We start from the raw sequence: 12,124 nt of genomic DNA on the forward strand, positions 1-12,124 counted from the left end.
AACAACATTAAAAAAAAAAACAAAAAAAAAAAAAAACAAAAAAACTCTTAAACTTGGTATTTCGCATAATCCCAGGTAGGGGAGGTTTTTTTTTGTTTTTTTTTTTTTGCCAAATGAGGGTCATTTACATCAATCAGTATTTGAAAGACAAGATTTATGGCCAAAATTTTTATTTCGCGTTGTGTTTTTATTTTTTATTTTGTTGTTGTTGTTGTTTTTTTTTTTTTTTTTTTTTTTTTTTTTGTTTCTTCATAGTTCGTCAGTCTGCCTACGCGGTCTTGTAATTAGGTAGTCTAAATAAATAGCAATGATCCATTCAAAAGTCATTTTTTAAATTTGTTATCAAAGAGTGGTGACACGCATATTTGATTTACGAATTGAGTATAAGTCAGGTAAATACATGTTAAAATTGATTGACCCATTGAAATTCTACCAATGTTTCGATTGCTCCTACAGCAATACCAGAAGGAATAATTTGACAATCTTCCTAAAAATTATTACTTTTTCATATCTTTTGGTCTAAACATTTTTAATAATCAATACATCCAGAAAGTTAAGGATTAATGTTAATATATTAAAAATTATTTTTGATATTACAATTATCATAATGGTAACACTGATAATAATAGTAATAATAATATTGATAATATAATAATAATAATAATAATAATAATATAATAATAATAATAATAATAATAATAATAATAATGATAATAATAATAATAATTATAATTAATAATAATAATAATAATAATAATAATAATAATAATAATAATAATAATAATAATAATAATAATAATAATAATAATAATAATAATAATAATAATAATATAATAATAATATAATAATAATAATAATAATAATATAATAATAATAATAATATTAGTGTCACACCATTATTATTATTATTATTATTATTATTATTATTATTATTATTATTATTATTATTATTATTATTATTATTATAACAATATCTACACACCAATTCAAATGTTAAAACGTGATGTTGGGGGTTTTTTAAGCATTTAATTTGTTCGGATATCAATATTATGTGTTAACATTATCCAATGAAGTTTAAATCCACAAGAAATAATAACGTGTAGGTGACTGACATTTAAACAAATTACGCCAGTACAAATTTCAATTAGTAAATTGATTTAACTCTTTTTCCACCTGAATGGGCCGCGATAATGTGTTGTATGTCTGTATGTATATCGCCGGCACTCTCACTTTTTCTATGCACTGTCAAAAGCCACGAAGTAAAAAGATCCCATACATAATGTGTCCTCTTTGTTTACATTTCAACGATCAAAACGCCCTTACCAAAACTTGTGAAAATTCTGACCTATGTTAATAATTTGTGTTCGACAGTCTTTAAACAGTTACCTCTCTCCTTACCAGCTATTTTTAGAATTTCCCCCCAAAATTCACCCCCACATAACACAAAAATATACTTTTCTTACTCAAACAAAAAAGTAACAAGTGAGCTCTAGAACACAGTGTTTAGTATTTATAGCTGTAATCAAAGTATTTCTTTAAATTTTGCGATATACGAGAGAAATCAGAATGAGAAAATTGTCGGTTGCATCGTAACGAATGTGACAATTTTCCTAAAGGTGGTAAGGAGAGGGTTAAATGAGGTAATCTGAAACCATACACCTTTCTCCATTTGGCCAGAAAACTCGTCCTTCAAATATCGATCGATTTAAATGACCTTTATCTCGACAAAGTCTCTCAAGCCTGGGACCTGCGAGGTCTACCCTAAATCCCAGGTTTGAGAGTTTTATACGTGCGTTTTTCCGTTCTAAAGAAGATGGGGTGGGGGGGGGGGGCTAAGCTTAATTTTCCGAAGTAAAAATCAACATAATTCTGCAAGCAGTAGTGAAGAACAGCGTGGCATAATTTATTATGTTCCTTTAGTTTCATGACCTGAAGGTACAGACAATGCTTGCCATGATACCAAGGGGCAGCAGCCTCTTATGGTTTTCACACTATTCACACTACTATGTTATGACGATCGACCCAATCAGCAAAGTCCGGTCCGCATTCGTGCACCGTCGCAAACCCGCCGAGTAGCATCGTCACAACACACCGTTCGACTAGATGCTCTGCCGTCTCAGGTTCTTGCCCACAGCGGGTACATGTTGGACAGGTAGAAAGACTCCACCGATGAAGCGCACCAGCTCCTCGAACGAAGCAGAATCGCAGTCACCCAGTGTCTCCTCTTACTAATATCAAAGCCTGGCAACTTCTCACCAAGCTTAGAGCTTACGTCCCCGCCCCCACGAGGGATTGAATTCGTCCAAACCGACTTCCATCTCCGTATGTGCAGCTCTGTGGGTAGTCATGGATTCTGCGTACATGAGTTGCCGGGACTTATTTCGGCTCGAAACGGGGGCGCCGTCCATTATGCGCTTCAGAGGGGTATCCCCATTCCCTCTCTCTTTGATCTGACTTAACCAGTTTCCCGTAATCGTCTCCCTCCGGACATCGGGGGGTTGGATCCCTGCCATTATCGGACCCATTCTCTAGGAGTTGTTGCTAGCGTTCCTGACACTATGTGCATCGACTTGCGAAGTTTTACATCCACCTTCTCAACATTTCTGCTTCTACCCCACACTGGAGCGCAATACTCCGCGGTGGAATAGCATAGTGCCAGGGCGGACGTTCTCAGGAGCGCTTGGCTAGCGCCCCAAGTCGATCCCACCAGCTTCCTCAGAAGACTGTTCCGCTTCTCTATCTTCCGGGCAACACCTTCGAGATGCACCCGATAGGTAAGGCTGCAATCCAACGTCACCCCTAAATATTTTGGATGCGGCTCATATGGGAGTGGCTGGTCCCCGACTAGGAATTTCAGTTTGCGGGTGTGCCAAGCACTGCATAGGTAAAATGCAGTGGCCACGGTTTTTGAAGTGTTCATCTTCAGGTACCACTTGTCGAAGTAGGATTTGAGTCTGGTGACGTCCTCGCTGCGTACGCTCTCGAGACGGGTCCACACTTTACTCTGAGAAACGAGTGCCCAGTCGTCCGCGTATCCCAGCCTCAAGGAGGAAGTGTTCGGCATATCGCTAATGTAAACGTTGAACGTTGGGGCAAGTACCGACCCCTGAGGGACCCCATTATTCAATTTCCTTACTTTGCTCGTGGCGTTTCCCAGCACGACGTGGAATTGCCTTTCCCCTAAGATCGAAGAGAACAACTTCAAGGTCTTTTTGCAACTTATGATTTTTGCAAGTTTGAGCATCAATAATAATAATAATAATAATAATAATATTAATAATAATAATAATAATAATAATAATAATAATAATAATAATAATAATAAAATAAAAAAAATAATAATAATAAAAATAATAATAATAATAATAATAATAATAATAATAATAAAAAAAAAAAAATAAAAAATAATAATAAAAAAAAAAATAAAATAATAAAATAAAAAAATAATAATAATAAAAAAAATAATAATAATAAAAAATAAAAATAATAAAAAATAAAATAAAAAAAAATAAAATAAAAAATAAAATAATAAAATAATAATAATAATAAAAATAATAAAAAAAAAATAAAAAATAATAATAAAAATAATAATAAAATAATAATAATAATAAAATAAATAATAATAAAAAATAATAAAATAATAAAATAAAAATAATAATAAAAAGAAGAAGAAAAATAAGAAGAAGAAAAGAAGAAAGAAAGAAGAAAAGAAAAGAAGAAAGAAGAAGAAAGAAGAAGAAGAAGAAGAAGAAGAAGTAAAGAAGAAGAAAAGAAGAAGAAAGAGAAGAAGAAGAAGAAGAAGAAGAGAAGAAGAAGAAGAAGAAGAAAAGAAAAGAAGAGAAGAAGAAAGAAGAAGAAGAAGAAGAGAAGAAGAAGAAGAAAGAAGAAGAAGAAGAAGAAGAAGAAGAAGAAGAAGAAGAAGAAGAAGAAAAGAAGAAGAAGAAGAAGAAGAAGAAGAAGAGAAGAAGAAGAAGAAGAAGAAGAAGAAGAAGAAGAAGAAAAGAAGAGAAGAAGAAGAAGAAGAAGAAGAAAGAAGAAGAAGAAGAAGAAGAAGAAGAAGAAGAAGAAGAAGAAGAAGAAGAAGAAAGAAGAAGAAAGAAAGAAGAAGAAGAAGAAGAGAGAAGAAGAAGAAGAGAAGAAGAAGAAGAAAGAAGAAAGAAGAAGAAGGAAGAAGAAGAAGAAGAAAGAAAGAAGAAGGAAGAAAAGAAGAAGAAGAAGAAGAAGAAGAGAAGAAGAAGAAGAAGAAGAAGAAGAAGAAGAAGAAGAAGAGAAGAAGAAGAAGAAGAAGAAGAAGAGAAAAGAAGAAAGAAGAAGAAGAAGAAGAAGAAGAAGAAGAAGAAGAAGAAGAAGAAGAAGAAGAAGAAGAAGAAGAAGAAGAAGAAACAAACAAAAAATACAGAATAAAATACAAACTATGAAACTAAAAAAATGCAAACGAACAGAAAAATCCCCGTGTTTAATTAATTTTTGGTAAACGTGACCTTATCAATCTTTTCCCTATTAACAGAAACCGCTTTTTGTGATATAAAATGATACTACAAAATATTCAAATCCCTTCAACCAGGGGCGTGTTTTGGTCGTCCACTAACGTGATCATTACACGCTTAACTATTTCAACAAAGTAGGTAGTTTGTGATAGAAAGCAAAGGGCTTCTTTATGTCTTACTATGGGTATTCATTAATGACGTCTTATAAAGAAAGGCAAAACAAATAGACGGAATTAACTTCGAAGTGCCTCGTGTACAAAAGAAGCCATTGATCTATCACGTATATCCGCCATTCATATGACGTCACAATTCCACGCCTCATCCTAAAATGTAACCAATCCTCTCAAAAAGGTACCATGTGCGGCGATGCAGCTCTAAAATGAGTACCTGGCCGTTAACAGCATGGTCTTTATCATAAAAAAATTTGTAATATCCCATAACAGGCGTCATGTCCCGTCCTACATGTTAAGTGTTGCTGTTGGAGTTATAAAGCGCTTTGAGCACATTTAGTGGATATTGCACTATATGAAATCTCGAAATGTCGTGGTATTTAACCCTCTAATTTGCCATCACGTATCCGCCATTGCTATGACATCACAAAGTTTACGCCTCACCCTAAAATGTGACCAATCCTCTCTAAATGGTACCATATCGTGGTGTTTAACCCTTTCCTTACCACCTACAGCAAAATCGTCACATTTGTTACGACACAACATACATTTTTTCTTATTCAGATTTATTTTGTACGTCACAAAATTTGAAGAATGTTAATTTTTTAATTAATGAGAACATAACGTTGTTTTGTAGAGAGTTTTTTTTTTTTTGATTTTAAAGAATCACTGTTTCTGGTAAGCCTGCCATTTTGGGAAAATACTGAAAGTGATCGGTAAGGAGAGAGTTAATTCTCTCAACCCTGACACCGACTATATCCGTAGTTTAACCGGGGTTACTTTTACCCCATGCCTATTTATTACATTTTTCTGAGACAAATTATATGTCGTTGTATCAAAGTTACTGTTTTTAATGTTTACATGTTAACGGTAGTTGAATAAAACTATATATGTATATGCTCATTTTTAATACTTTTTTTTTCCAATTTTGAAAATTAGCAAAAATCTCTAGAGTTAACCCTATAATTTACCATCGCGTATCCGCTATTGCTATGATGTCACGATGCCGAGCCTCACCCTAAAATGTGATCAATCTTCTCTAAAAGGTACCATGTGCGGCTATGTGGTCTTGTGGTATGACACTCACTTTCGGGTCGGAAGGTCTTGGGTTCGAGCGTCACTCGGCGCATAGTTGAGTCCTTGGAAAAAAAAGGTTCTTTACTCACATTCTCTCACCGTACTCAGATGTAAAATGAGTACCTGGCCGTTAACAGCGTTGTCTATGTCTCTATGTCGGAAAAAAATTGTAATATCGTCTAACAGGCGTCATGCCCCGTCCTGCATTATAAGTGTTGCCGTTGGCCAGGGACCCCTTATAGATAGTGTGGGCTTGGCTAAGAAGCTCAAAAATTTGCCATCCTGACCAACACACAAAATTATGTGTAACCTTGAAAGTTTATAGTCTGGATAATACGCAGTTTAGTGAGAATTACTCATAGACGCGGATGGCAAAAAGCAATAACAAAGAGCTGATTGGCGTCAACTTCATTCTATCTATAAAGTGCATTGAGCATGTTTGGTGGATATTGCGCTATATAAAAGATCTATTTTAAAAGCTCAAAATGTCGTATTTTACCTCTATGTTACCATCGAGTATCCGGCATTGCTATAACGTCACAATTCCACGCCTCACCCAGTAGCGTGTCCAGCCATCACAAAACGGATAGACGGTCTTGGGTTCGAGTCTCGCTCGGTGCATAGTTGAGTCCTTGTAAAAAAAGGCTATTTACTCATATTCTCTCATCGTACTCATGTGTAAGATGAGTACCTGGCCGTTAACAGCGTTGTCTTTATCCGAAAAAAAATGTAATATCGCCTAACAGGTGTCATGTTCCGTCCTACATGTTAAGTGTTGCTGTTGGCCAGGGACCCCTTATAAAGCGCTTTGAGCACGTTTGGTGGATATTGCTCTATATAAAATCTCATGTTTTAAAATCACCTCTACTTGCTTAAGTCCTACATGTTAAATGTTGCTGTTGACCAAGGACCCCTTGTAAAGCGCTCTGAGCACATTTAGTGGACATTTCTCTATACAAAGCTCAATTTAAAAAATAATAAATTAAGCCTGGCATATTACCGATCGAGGGTGATGAGTCACATATGTATTGGTTTAAAATCCGTCACGATTGATTGACATCAAAAGGCGAAGGTGTCAGATTTGAATGGGTGAGGGGAAGTGATCAGAACGGTGAATGGTTTCGATAAACGTTTTGATTCCACCGTTGTTCAGGGCTCCGTTATTGCCTGGTGGAAACTATGTGTTGATAAATGACGGTGAAGGAATTTGAGCGTGTCTCGGTGTGTATGTGAGTGTGTGTGTGTATGTGAGGTGAGTTCGTGTGTGTGTGTGGGGGGGGGGGAGGGGGGGGGGGGGTGGCGGTTGTTGCTTCTTATTTATAAATCACCCTTGTGCCTTTAGTGTATAAGTGTGTGTGTGTGTGTGTGTGTGTGCGTGTGTGTTTGTGCTTGTGTGTGTCTTTGTGTGTGTTTTTATGTGTACGTGTGTGTCTGTATGTGTGTTTGTGTGTGTATGTGTGTGTATGTTTGTGTGCTTCAAATTTATATCTTATCTTTGCTGCTGTTTCTATAAGAATGAAAAATACAGTTATAAAAGGACCTCAACATTAAGTGAAAAACATTTTTACAAGGGGTCCCAAGCCAACAGCAACTCTTAACATGTGCGAAACATGCCACTGAAACGTGTAAGGCGATAATAAAATTTCTTCTCATCAGAGGAAAACGCTGTTACAGGAAAGGCAATCGTTTGAGGTGCAATCATTTGAAAGGCAACTTAAGAATGGGAAAAAAAATGTAAGTGAAAAGCCTTTTCCGATAATTCAATCTTTTTGTTTTTCTTCTCCAACCATCAGCTTTTAATAAGAAAAACAATATGTGTAAGTAAAACTTTCAAATTACAACAGACAGATAAACAAGTGAACAAGCAAACAAAAATATATAACATCTCGACCCACTTCCCCCCCCCCCCCCCCCCCAAAAAAAAAAAAAAAAAAACCCCAAAAAACCACCAAAATAAACAAACAATCAAACAAACAAAAAACAAAACAAAAACAAAAAACAACTTGATAATTGACTTAATAAATAAACAGCTTATTTTTCTGATCCCCTGGGTAACCCAGCAATGATTGGGTGGTTTCTGAGTATGTGACACTTACTTGAAGGAAAGTACTTTGCGATAAATTAGGGGAGCAAACAGTTGCTATTATTGGTTTCACGCCATAGAAACCGGGATAAACTCCGGATCCATGGGCCTAACTAAAGGCTCTGAAGGGCGACTCATAGGAAAAGGAAAGAGTCGGTATTCAATTTAAAGGGCGACAAACAGTGGTATCGTATTTGCACTAAAAAGAAGCAATTGTCCCCCTTACAGATTATTCTAAAACGCGTCAAGACTTAATTTATTCACAGTTAACTTTCATCGTCTGAAGAAAAAACAAAAACAAAAAACAAAAACAAAAAAAAAACCTCGGGAAATTGAATGGCTGTTCAATTTTAATAAACGAAGACAGATAATGTGGACGTTTCAGGGTTCCCCTTTATCGACAAAACCAAATTAATGAATGAAACACGACAGACGAATGGGAGATGTGAAAATAGCATTAGTTAAGGTGAGTAAACAAAACAATGAAAAAACACGTCGTTAAAAATTTGACCAGAAAACTCATCCTTCAAACATTGATTGAAATTACCTTCATCTTGGCAAAAAAAATTGTCAAACCTGGGACTTGGTGCATTGATATCCCTAAGTAGTAGTAGTAGTAGTAGTAGTAGTAGTAGTAGTAGTAGTAGTAGTAGTAGTAGTAGTAGTAGAAGTAGTAGTAGTAGTAGTAGTAGTAGTAGTAGTAGTAGAGTAGTAGATAGTAGTAGTAGTAGTAGTAGTAGTAGTAGTAGTAGTAGTAGTAGTAGTAGTAGTAGTAGTAGTATTAGTAGTAGTAGTAGTAGAATAGTAGTAGTAGTAGTAGTAGTAGTAGTAGTAGATAGTAGTAGTAGTAGTAGTAGTAGTAGTAGAGTAGTAGTAGTAGTAGTAGTAGTAGTAGTAGTAGTAGTAGTAGTAGTAGTAGTAGTAGTAGTAGTAGTAGTCGTAGTAGTAGAAGGAGTAGTAGTGACTGTTGTACGGAGGGCACTGCAGTTTTTCTTAGTTCTTCGGGGATTAATTCGGCCTCATCTGAATCTATCAATGTCTGATAATAATATGTAGAGAGATCCTGGTTCAGGGTAGTTACTATTGATGTGTGTGGTCTCCCTACATATTTGATGTCATGAAGGAAATATTCTGTCATTGCAGTTTGGGCTGGGATGTTATCTTCTCGACGACGTAAGATGTGACCAAATTATAGCCTCCATCGCTGTTCCTTTATTAGTGTACTCAAGTGTTGGACCCGAGTTCTTTCATAGAGATCAGTATTTGTAATTGTCTCTGGCCAATAGATTCCGATTACGCGACGCAATTGTTTGCGGTGAAATGAATCGAGACTTTCTAAGTTCCTTTTTTTTGTGAGGCCCCAGGTTCCACAATTATGTGTCAATATCGGAATAGTCAGTGCCTCGCTAATATGTGTTCGTTTATTCTCACTGATATCCCAAAAGTGTCCCATAAATAACATACAGCAGACAAAGTCTTCTCTGCGGTCTTTGGAATATTCACTTTACATAGTACTTTATTTACATTAGTCATTTATATATTCAAATGCCATGCTCTACTTTTACTTTTTATTAACCCGTACTGGCAGCTGTGTGCAATACTTCCTAATCTATTTACATTAGAAATCTATTTTTTGCTCTCCACATCTATTCTACTTTCATATCCAATTTATATAGCTTTACTTGTACCTACTCTGTATAGTTTTAGGAATGTTATATTACATTTGGTGTTTATTTTGTTTTAAATTAGCTTCGTATTTTCATCAATTAGTTCGGTGTATAAAAAGTGTATAAATCTGTGCTAATATAACGATAAATGATGCGTAACATTATAATAATTTCCATTCAGGATTAAATAAAATAAGTATCTTATCTTGTCTTATATTCCAGCAGATTCATCAGTTAGACTTGATACCTTTTTTGATTATTTTTTTTCCTTCTTCTATTATATTGTTCTGTTATTTTTGTGTATGTTTTTGTTAATGGCAAAGTCAACTCATTTTTTGACACAATGTGTAATCAATTGCAGTCTTTTTATCACTATAGTATAACATATGTGAGAGGGGGAGATGGCAGATAGAAAATGCATTGCCTTATCATCCAGAAAACACAGTTAAGCTCTCTCTCTCTCTCTCTCTCTCTCTCTCTCTCTCTCTCTCTCTCTCTCCCCTTTAACATATCAATTCTTTTTCATTCATCAATGCCTAACATCCTAATATGCTGATTTACAGAGTGACAATCTATTACTGTGGCCAAGTGTCTTTATGGCTGAACAATAGGAAATTTAATTTATTTTCTTATTTATAGTTTTATAATCAAAGCACCCAAGAAAGGTAATACAAAGAAGAATGGTTCAAATAGGGTACAGATGCAAATTCCATGAGCACATTCTCAGTGTACTTAGTTTAAGATCACCTAAAAGTATCACCAGCACAAGATCTAAGAGGAATACACAAATCATATAAACATTTTAAAAAATAAGTCAATAACAGAGAGATGATTTACAAGGAAAAGAAAAAATCATCTCCCAAAACTATAATTATACATTCGACTGTTTCCCTCCCAGCCAAGGACTCCGGGCAAGGTCAGGACAAAACTAAGTAAACTCATTCCAAGACAAAGACAGAAAGCATGCTGGAAATCAGATATTGGGGGATAAAAGACACAGGAAATACCTCCATACCCACTAGGGGAGGTCAGGAACCCCACCAAGAAAGACCTGAAATCAAAAGTACCAAAGGAAAAGTAAGACAAAAAAGACTGGTTCAAATAGGGAATAGATATCTTCCACCAGCAACGCAACGATGTGACTATTGTACAGAAAAGTTCCATCCAGGCTCCAGCAAAGTATCCAAACATAAAAGATACACTCGAATGCTTTCAAATTACAATATATATTTAAAGCTAAAAATTATAACAGTACAAAACAGAGAGATAACCTACAAAAAGTAATAAACAAAAATGAATAGAACAGCTTCAAAAAAGAACAAAATACCAAACACGGAACGTTTCGAGCTCAAAACCTTTCTTCAGTCAACAACAAAAACCAATAAAGACATAAATTCATTACTCAATTCCAGATTGACGACAGAGAAATTTTGTAGGTCCTCTCTGTTGAAGAAAAATCTTGGAATGTTCTATTCATTTATGCTTATTACTTTTTACAGTCCACAGCTTCTAGCAGCCTAGTATCACTTTGACTTGAGACACTCGACAAGGATATAAATCTCTCTTTAAAAAAAAAAAAAAAAAAAAAAACAAGACAGAAAGAAAGAAAGACATATACTTTTAACTGTTCCCATATTAGCTAAGGATCCCCGCCGAGACCAGGAGAAGAACTGAGCCAAAAGGATGCCTATTGCCTGGACAAAAGAAAAAAAAATCAACTTTATCCCATAGAAACAATAATAACAATGGCAAACACTTCAGTTCATGGAGTTGGTAATTGTTTATTGACACTGCAAAATATCAATAATATCAATAATCATATCGTAATCTTTTTAAAATGATTACAAAATTAAAATTTAGAAAAACAAAAACAAACAAACAAACAACCAACCAAAAACAACAACCCCAATACAAATGGGTCCGAAAAAGAATGAATTGATTGAATGTGATTCGGACAAATCCTCATCGATCGATCTGACGAAGAAAACTGTTTTTAATTAATTAATTATTAATTACACAATTATTTCAAATCAAAATCAGTCCATTAATAAACAGCCACACACGCGCACAAACAATGTGAAATAACGTGAAATAAGTTATAATTCCCAAACAAGTTTCCTATCAACTTCAATGTCAAATCTCAGCTCCCAGCATAATATGTGCCCCACCGTCTCCAGGCGGTATTAAGTCAAACCCGTGAATTCAGAACTGAACGGGCGAGAAGTACGAACTTTGACATTTTTGCCATTGGAAGAAATTGTATTTATTCCCCACTGTAGATGCTGTGCGGTAGGCAAATAAACTCACAAGATTGCCATTCGGAAATATAGATAGTTCGAGTTGTTCTCACTAAACTATATTCACCAGACTATAAACGATCATGGTTGCACATTGTTTTGTGTGTTGGCCAGTTATACTTCCGGATGGCAATGTTGTTTAACTTCTTAGCCAAGCGCATACCATCTATAACGGACCGACCAACACACAAAACAATGTGTAACCTTGAACGTTTAAACTCTGGTTAATACGGTTTAGATAGAATTACTCATAAACATGGATGGCAAAAGAACAATAATAAAGACCTCAGGGACGTCAACTTCGTTCTATCTATAGATGACGTCACTCAGGTCTTTATTATTA

The sequence above is a fragment of the Berghia stephanieae genome, chromosome 11, assembly GCF_034508935.2.
Source record: "Berghia stephanieae isolate SIO BIC M18660-M18661 chromosome 11, UCSD_Bste_1.3, whole genome shotgun sequence".
Taxonomy (NCBI): domain Eukaryota; kingdom Metazoa; phylum Mollusca; class Gastropoda; order Nudibranchia; family Aeolidiidae; genus Berghia; species Berghia stephanieae.